General features: G+C 38.6%; 2 pseudogenes; one reads left to right on the top strand and one right to left on the bottom strand.

Moving 5' to 3' along the window:
• Positions 1–689: 689 nt before the first annotated feature.
• On the top strand, positions 690–1,378 carry LOC100454259 (serine/arginine-rich splicing factor 3-like; annotated as a pseudogene).
• A 5,299-nt stretch (positions 1,379–6,677) lies between these two features.
• Positions 6,678–7,062, bottom strand: LOC100453889 (large ribosomal subunit protein eL22-like; annotated as a pseudogene).
• Positions 7,063–9,696: the final 2,634 nt, after the last annotated feature.

Raw genomic sequence — 9,696 nt, 5'->3', positions numbered from 1 at the left:
GCACACGGGATGTTCTCTAGGATAGGCCACCATAAACATGTTTTAATAGATTAAAAAGTATAAATATCACACAAAGTATCCTCTCTAACCACAATGGTATGAAGTCAGACATCAATAACTGAAGAAACACCAGAAAATTCACAAATACTTGGAAATTAAACAATGCACTCTCACAAAACTAATGCATCAAAGAAGAAACCACAAAGAATATTTGTATCTTGAGATAAATGAAAATAAAAACACAACGTATCAAAACTTATGAGATGCAACAAAAAAGCAGGGCTAAGAGGGAAGTTGACAGCTGTAAATGTCTATATTACAAAAGATCTCAAATCAATACCTCAACTTTACATCGTAAGGAACTAGAAAATGAAGAGCAAACGAAACCCAAAGATAGCAGAAATAAGACAGTAATAAAGATTAATTAGAGCAGAGATTTTTAAAAAGTACAGACAATAAATGATAGAAAAAAATCAATAAATAAGTTATTGGGAAAGAGAAACAAAATTGACAAAATTCTATCTAGACTGACAAAAAACAAAAGAGAAAAGATGCAAATGACTTAAATAAAAATAAAAGTGGACTGCCATTTCGTGGACGCCGGGTGAGCGAGAGCATCGCTGGGTATTGGGCCGGAGGAAAGCGGGAAGACCAATCGGAGCGTATGGATTTGCGCCTCTGCATTTTTTACCCTAGATGTCGAAATGCATCGTGATTCCTGTCCATTGGACAGTAAGGTTTATGTAGGCAATCTTGGAAACAATGGCAACAAGACCCAACTTGAATGGGCTTTTGGCTAGTATGGACCACTCCGAAGTGTGTGGGTTGCTAGAAACTCTCGCTGCTTTGCTTTTGTTGAATTTGAAGATCCCCCAGATGTAGCTGATGCGGTCTGAGAACTAGATGGAAGAACACTATGCGGCCGCTGTGTAAGAATGGAACTGTCGAATGGTGAAAAAAGAAGTAGAAATCGTGGCCCACCTCCCTCTTGGGGTCATCGTCCTTGAGATGATTATCATAGGAGGAGTCCTCCATCTCGTCACAGATCTCCAAGAAGGAGAAGCCTCTCTCGCAGCCAGAGCAGGTCCCTTTCTAGAGATAGGAGAAGAGAGAGATCTCTGTCTCGGGAGATAAATCACAAGCCGTCCAGATCCTTCTCTAGGTCTCGTAGCCGATCTAGGTCAAAAAAAAAAAAAAAAAAAAAGACCAGTTGAGACCAGTTGGCAAGAGAAGTGGTGTACAAGAAATTACTTCATTTGACAGGAGTATGTACAGAAAATTCAAGTTTTGTTTGAGACTTCATAAGCTTGGTGCATTTTTAAGATGTTTTAGCTGTTCAAATTTGTTTGTCTCTTGAAACAGTGACACAAAGGTATAATTCTCTGTGGTTTGAAATGGATCATATGAGGCATGTAATACCAAGAATTGTTACTTTACAATGTTCCCTTAAGCAAAATTAAATTTGCTTTGAACTTTAGTTATGCATAGACTGATAATAAAGCTCTAAAGATGCAAAAAATAATAATAAAAGTAAAAATGGAGACATTACCACTGATTTTACAGAAATAATGGATTATAAGAGAATAGAAAAATAGATAAAAAAATAGACAACCTAGATGAAATGAAGAAATTTATTGCAACAGAAATTATGTAGGTTGACAGAAGAAATAGAAAATCTCAACAGTTCTATAACAAAGTGATTGTAAATATAATTAAGAAAAAACTTCCCCAAAAGAAAAGTCCTGAATCAGATGGCTTCACAGGTGAATTCTACTAAAGAAAGAAAAACTGACACAAATTATTTCTCAAATAATCCAAAAAATTGAAGTTTTGGGGATAGCAAGGAACACTTGCTATGCATTCTGTGAAACCAGCATTACCTTGCTATTAAGGCCAGATGATATTGCAAGAAAAGAAAATTGCAGACTAACATTGCTTATAAATATAGATGGAAAATCCTTAACAAATATTAGCAAGGCCGGGCACGGTGGCTCACGCCTATAATCTCAGCACTTTGGGAGGCCGAGGCAGGCAGATCACCTGAGGTCACGGGTTCAAGACCAGCCTGGCCAACATGGTGAAATCCTGCCTCTACTAAAAATACAAAAATTAGCCTGGCATGGTGATAGGTGCCTGTAATCCCAGCTACTCGGAGGCTGAGGCAGGAGAATTGCTTGAACCCAGGAGGCGGAGGTTGCAGTGAGCTGAGATCATGCCACTGCACTCCAGCCTGGGTGACAGAGTGAGAATCCAGCTCAAAAAAAAAAAAAAAGCGAAGTGACTCCATCAGTATACTATAAGGATTATTCATGATCAAATGGGATTTTACCATGAATGCAAGGACATTTCAACAGAAGAAAATTAATCAATGTAGTACATCACATTTGAACAAAAGAAAAAAAATCACATTATCATCTCAATTGACATGGAAAAAGCATTTGAGGAAATTTAACATCCTTTCATAATAATAACTCTCTGCTGGGCACAGCGGCTCACACCAGTAATCCCAGCACTTTGGGAGGCCTAGATGGGTGGATCAGCTGAAGTCAGGAGTTCAAGATCAGCCTGGCCAACATGGTGAAACCCCGTCTCTACTAAATAATACAAAAATTAGCCGTGCATGGTGGTGGGCACCTGCAATCCCAGCTACTTGGGAGGCTGAGGCAGGGAGAATTGCTTGAACCAGGGAGGCAGAGGTTGCAGTGAGCCAAGATGGTGCCACTGCACTCCAGCCTCGGCAACAGAGTGAGACTCCATCTCAAAAAGCAAAAAACAAAAACAAGCAAACAAACAAACAAAAAATACTCTCAGCAAATTAGGAACAGAGGGAAAATTTCTCAACATGATAGAATGTGTTTCTGGAAAACTTACAGCTAACATTATATTCAATGGTAAAAAAAACTGAATGAGTTCCCCTTAAGATAAGGGACAAGAAAAAGTTTCCCAGTGCTGTTTGACACTGAATTGAAAGTTCTAGCCAGACAAGAAAACCAAATAGACCGGGTGTGGTGGCTCACGCCTGTAATCCCAGCACTTTGGGAGGCCAAGGTGGGCAGATCCTTTGAGTGCAGGAGTTTGAGCCCAGCCTCAGCAACATAGTGACACCCTGTCTCTACAAAAAATACAAAAAACAAAGTGGCCAGGCGCGATGGCTCACACCTGTAATCCCAGCACTTTGAGAGGCTGAGGCAGGTGAATCACCTGAGATCACGAGTTCAAGACCAGCCTGGCCAATATGGCGAAACCCCGTCTCTACAAAAAATGCAAAAATTAGCCGTGCATGGTGGTGGGCGCCTGTAATCCCAGCTACTCGGGAGACTGAAGTGGGAGAATCGCTTGAACCTAGAAGGTGGAGGTTGCAGTGAGCCAAGATCGTGCCATTACACTCCAGCCAGGGCAACAGAGTGAGACTCCATCTCAGAAAAAAAGAGTCATCCAAATCTAAAGGAATAGGTGAAACTATTTCTGTGTATAGATGACATAATCCTTTGTATATAAAACCCCACAGAATCCACAAGAAAACTCAGAGCTAATGAATGAATTCAGCAAAATTGCAGTGTACAAAATCAGCACACAAAAACAAATTGTTTTCTATACACTAGAAGGAAATTAAGAAGAAACTCCATTTACAATAGCATCTAAAAAATTAAATACTTAGAAATAAATCTAACTGAAGAGGTGAAAGATTGATACACTGAAAACTATAAAAGATAAAAACTACAAAACAATTAAAAAGATCAAAGTAATTGAAAATACATTCTGTGTTTATGGATAGGAAGACTTACCACTGTTAAGATGTCAATACTACTGAAAATAATCAGCAAATTCAATACAATCTCTTCTAAAATTCCAACAGCCTTTTCTTTTCCACAAATGGGGAAGCTGATCCTCAAATTTACATAGAATTGAAAGTGACCCTGAATAGCCAAAACAATCTTGATAAGGAAGAATAGAGTTGGAAGACTCACACTTTCTGATTTCAAAACTTACTACAAAGCTACAGTAATTAAAACAGAATGGCACTGTCATAAGGACAGACATATCCAATGAAATAGAATCAAGAGTCAGAAAAAGGTCTCATATATATGGTGAATGGATTTTTTCTTTTTTTCTTTTTAACTGACACATAATAATTGCACAGATTTATGAGGCACAGTGTGATATTTTGATACATGTATACAAAGTGTGATGCTCAAATCAGGATAATTAACATATCAATCACCTCAAACATTTATAATTTCCTTGTGGTAGGAACATTCAAAATCCTCTGTTCTAGCTATTAAAAATATATAATAAATTATTGCTAACTATAGTCACCCTACAATGCTACAGAACATTAGAACTTTTTCCTCCTATCCAGCTGTAATTTTTTTTCCATTAGCTAACCTCCCCCTATTCTCCCCACCTCCCTGCCTTTCCCAGCCTTTAGTAACCACTATTCTACTCTTTGCTTCTATGAGCTCAACTTTTTATTCTTCCACATATAAGTGAGAACATGTGGTATTTATCTTTCTGTGCCTGGCTTATTTCAGTTAACATAAAATCCTCTAGGTTCATTCATGTTGCTGTAAATGACAGAATTTTATTTTTTATGGCTGAATAGTATTTCATTGTGGTTATAAACCACATTTTATTTATCCATTAATTTGTTGGTGAGCACTTAGGTTGATATCATATCTTGGCCATCATGAATAGTGCTGCAATAAACACAGGAATGCAGATCTCTCTCTCTCTTTTTTTTTTGTAGCCATGTGTTAGCCACTTTAATAGAAAATGTGATTAAAACTTGACTACAAGAGTTCAGAGAAAAACCAGTGAGTTTCAATTTCATTACAAGTTTTTAAATCTGGGAATAGTTTTTTTGTTTTTGTTTTGTTTTGTTTTGTTTTTTAACTTAAATGCTAACTTCAGCTCCGGGTTTTTTCACAACCAAACTAAAAATTACTTACTATGTGGGAACATCAATGCAACAAACAAGTAAAACGTGTAAACTCAAGCCACAAACTTACAGTTAATAATCACGGTAAGGGACATTGCCAAAGAGCAACTGATGCCTCAGTGAAGTTTGAAAGAAACTCTGCCTTCTGTGAAGGGAGAGAAGAAATATGCAGGCAATTCTGCTTCAAAGAAATCTGCTAGGAATGGAAAATGCTAAAGCCTTTAACACAAGTGAAATTGCACAGCCTCAACGTGTTCAGCTCAATCCACAGAGCACCAAATGTTAAATTGGAGCCAAAGTAGGATTGAACATTGAATTTCCAGCTATGCAACTCGCAGAGCACAATTTCAGGTGTGGAAACCATCTGTAGGCAAGTTCTTTTAAAAACATGAATTTCATATACCATAAATTCTAAAATACATGCTTCTGCATTATTGTTCAAATTTCAGAAGGGCACCACAAGTCACCAGGGTCTTTCAAAGTCACTCACGGCAACAATTCCGTCTTTTTTTTCCAGCCTTGGTAGCCCCCTTCCACAGTTCTCTAGCCTCTGCACACACTGCGCCTCACCACTGTTTGTAGAATGACTTCTGACATTAAATCCAGTCATGGCCTAAGTCGCATGAGGCAGCTATTTCCCAGGCACCTCCCTTCTCCTTGGCATGGGAGGCTTCCCAGCCACTTCAGGCCCCACACAGGAGGCCACATCTGGAAGCACTATCCCTCCAGCTCCCTCTGCTGGAGACCAAAGTGACAGATTGTTGCAAAGATGTGTAGAAACAGATTACTTACACATTCATTTTTGTACACATTTAGTTAATTTAGAACCTGGGACTTTTACAATAGACTCCCCAAACCCCTTTATGGAGAGTGACAGACTACGCAGCAATGCTGAAGGAGCACAGTTTCTCTCTCTAGGAAGAAGAGGATTAGTAGACATAATTGTGTGCATCAAGAGAAATTTGTAATAAAAAAATCAAAGTAAGATTAATGGCCCAGAAACCTGAATTTTATTGACACTGTCATTTTTGCAGACAGAGAATCTCAGAAAGATGTCACTTTTTTTTTTTTTTTTGAGACGGAGTCTGCAGTGGTGCAATCTTGACTCACTGCAACATCCACCTCCCAGGTTCAAGTAATTCTCCTGCCTCAGCCTCCCGAATAGCTGGGATTACAGGCACCTGCCACCACGCCTGGCTAATTTTTGTATTTTTAGTAGAGACAGGCTTTTACCATGTTAGCCAGGCTGGTCTCGAACTCCTGACCTCATGATCTGCCAGCCTCAGCCTCCCAAAGTGCTGGGATTACAGGTGTGAGCCACCACACCTGGCCACCTCTTCTTTTAATGAATGAGAGGAGCCCACAAGTATCCCTGAATCATTTTTTGGGAAAAGCAACAGAAACAATTGACAGTCACACTTTTTAAAATGAAACAGTCACTCCCTTCAGTCCATACCTCCACGCCCTCATCTGTCTGCCCAATGTCTGTCAGTTCCGTAAAGTTACCCTCTCCTTCTACTCTAGTATTACCACAAGAACTGAAATTTTCAAGCAGAAAAAAATAAAAAATAAAAAAAATCATGTTACAAATAAGCGAGTGGCGGCCCAAGGGAAGCCCTTTGACTGTGATTTCCAATTCTCTGTTCAATCTACACTGCAGAGACACAACGATAAACCACCAATTTGGTTCCCAAGTTTTATTCAAGAACTCATGCAAAATATTTCAGATAAATGAAATTTAATCCTCGTCTTCCTCCTCTTTTTCATCCTGGTTCATTTGGAAGTAACATAATTTGTAACTCTCTTTACTGTTAGCAACTATGCACAACCAATCACGAAGATTATTCTTCTTCAAATATTTTTTAGTGAGATATTTCAAATACCTTTTGGAAAAAGGCATCTCAGATGTCACAGTGATCTTGCTCTTGTTCTTTTCGATGGTCACCACCCCTCCACCAAGGTTCCCAACTTTTCCGTTCACTTTGATCCTTTCTTGCAAAAACTGCTCAAAATTGGCAGCATCCACGATTCCATCTTCTATGGGGTGGGTACAATCAAGAGTGAACTTCAGAACCTGCTTTTTTTTTGCCCCCCTTCACCACAAGCTTTCTCACGGGCACCATGGCAGCAGTGGAGGCAGAAAGCCAGATATCTCTTTAACATATTGATTTTCTTTCCTTTGGATGTATATCCAGTAGTGGGATTGCTGAATCATATGGTAGCTTAATTTTTAGTTTTTTGAGGAAACTCCATAGTGTTTTCCATAGTGGCTGTGCTAATTTACATATCCACCAACAGTGTGTAAGAATTCCCTTTAATCTGCATCCTCTCCAGTATTTGTTATTTTTTGTCTTTTTGATAATAGCTATTCTGATTGGGATGAAATGAAATCTCACTGCAGTTTAGATTTTCATTTCCCTGATGGTTAGTGATATTAAGCATTTTTTTCTTATACTTGTTGGCCATTTGTAGATCTTTTGAAAAATGCCTACTTAGATCATTTGCCCACTTTAAAAAAATAAGGTTGTTTGTTGTTGTGTTTTATCTGCTGTTATTTCTTTGTTTATTCTGGATATTAATCCCTTGTCAAATGAGTAGTTTGTAAATAGTTTCTCCCATTCTGCAAATTGACTCTTTGTTGATTGTTTCCTTTGCTGTGCAGAGGCTTTTTAGTTTGATATAATCCCATTTGTCTATTTTTTGTTGTTGCCTGTGCTTTTTTGGTCTCATCCATAAAATATTTGCCTAGATCAATGACCTAAGCATTTTCCTTATGTTTTCTTCAGTAGTTTTATAGTTTTGGGTCTTGCATTTAAGTCTGCAATCCATTCTGAGTTTATTTTTGTATATGGTGAGAGATAGGGGTCTAGTTTTATTCTTCTGCATATGGGTATCCAGTTTTCTCATTACCACTTATTGAAGAGGCTGTCCTTTTGCCAATGTATATTCTTGATGTCTTTGTTGAAAATCAGTTGGCTGTAGATACATGTATTTATTTCTGGGTTCTCTATTCTGTTTCAGTAGTCTATGTATCTGTTTTTATGCCAGTACTGTGCTTTTCTGGTTACTATTTTGTACTATATTTTAAGGTCAGGTAGTGTGATGCCTCCAGCTTTGTTCTTTTTCTCAGGTTTGCTTTGGCTAGTCCGAGTCTTTTGTGGTTCCATATCAATTTTAGGATTGCTTTTATTTCTGCAAAGAATATCATTGATATTTTGATAGAGATTGCACTTAATCTGTAGATCATTTGGAATAGTGTGGTGATTTTAACAATATTAATTCTTCCAACCCATGAACATGGAATGTCTTTCCATTTTTAACTCTTCAATTTTTTTCATCAGTCTTTTATTGTTTTCATTGTAAAGGTCTTTCACCTCCTTGGTTAAATTTATTCCTAGGCAATTTTTTTTGGTAGCCTTTTAAAATAAGATTGCTTTCTTGATTTCTTTTTCAGAAAGTTTGTTATTGGTGTATAGAAATGCTACTGATTTTTGTAGGTTGATTTTATATTCTCAACTTTACTGAATTCGTTTATCAGTTCTAAGACTTTTTGGTAGTCTTAGAACTGTAGGCCCCAAACCCTACCATGACTGTGTGTCTTTTTCCTAGGTACATCTTCGACCTTGGCAAAATAAACTTCTACATTAATTGAGACCTGTCTCAGACACTTTTTTGGTGTATGCTTGCTTTGTGAAATGAATTTGGAATTCCCTCCCTTTCAGTTTTTTGGAGGAGCTTGAGAAGAATCGGAGTGAGTTCTTTAAAAGTTTGGTAGAATTCAGCAGTGAAAGTTTTTCTTCGTATGCATGGGGAAAAACCTCTCCTTAAATCATGTTTTCCTCTACTCTCCCATCTCAACAATTATCTACACAGAAGAAAACTTCTATGACCAGATGTATGGGGATCTTTCCCCCCAACCAAGCAGCAGACACCAGCTAAATGTCCTCCAATTCCGTTCTAACACTATTTACATGGAGATAGTGCCAGATCCCACAGGTTAAGGACTCAGTCCCCAAGCCTATTCTTTCCTTCCCCTCACCCACTGGTCCCAAGTCCAGGCCTCTGGAACTTCTGACTGATTGCCTTTAAGTTGGGGTTCCCACAACACCCTCTTTGGGTTCAATTAATTTGTTAGAGTGGCTCCCAGAACTCAGAGAAACACTTACTTACATTTACTGGTGTACTAAGAAGTATATTTTAAAGGATACAGATAAACAACCAGATGAAGGGATATATAGGATGAGGTCTGCAAGGGTCCCAAATGCAGGAGCTTCTGATCCTGTGGAGTTGGAGTGCATCACCCTCCCAGCATGTGGGCAAGTTTTTCTTCACCTTCCTGTCGGCCTCCATGTGTTCGGCTATCAGGAAGCTCACTGAACCCTGTCCTCTTGGATTTTTATGGAAGTTTCATGGCAGCAGCATTCTTCCCCCAGAGGTATAGGGTAAGACCCTCTCAAGACTCACAATCAGAAAGGCAGGGGAACATTAGAGTGAAAGGAGGGCAGGAGAACGTCAGAGGCCTGTCCTTGAGGCCTAAAGCCCCCAACCTTATAACAAAAGACTGTATCAAGGGGTATGGGAATTATGATCCAGAAACTGTGGATGAAAACCAAACAGGTATAATTTGACTTCCTCTTTTCCAACTTGGATGCACTGATTTCTTTCTCTTGTCTAATTGCTATGGCTAAGACTTATGGTGCTATCTAAGTAAGAGTAGTAAAAGTGGGCATCCTTGTCTTGTTCCAGTTCTTAGAGGA

Source organism: Pongo abelii, chromosome 12 (genome assembly GCF_028885655.2).
Source record: "Pongo abelii isolate AG06213 chromosome 12, NHGRI_mPonAbe1-v2.0_pri, whole genome shotgun sequence".
In the NCBI taxonomy this organism is placed as follows: domain Eukaryota; kingdom Metazoa; phylum Chordata; class Mammalia; order Primates; family Hominidae; genus Pongo; species Pongo abelii.
Note: the sequence above shows the minus strand (reverse complement) of the source record. Positions and strands in the feature narration are given on the sequence as shown.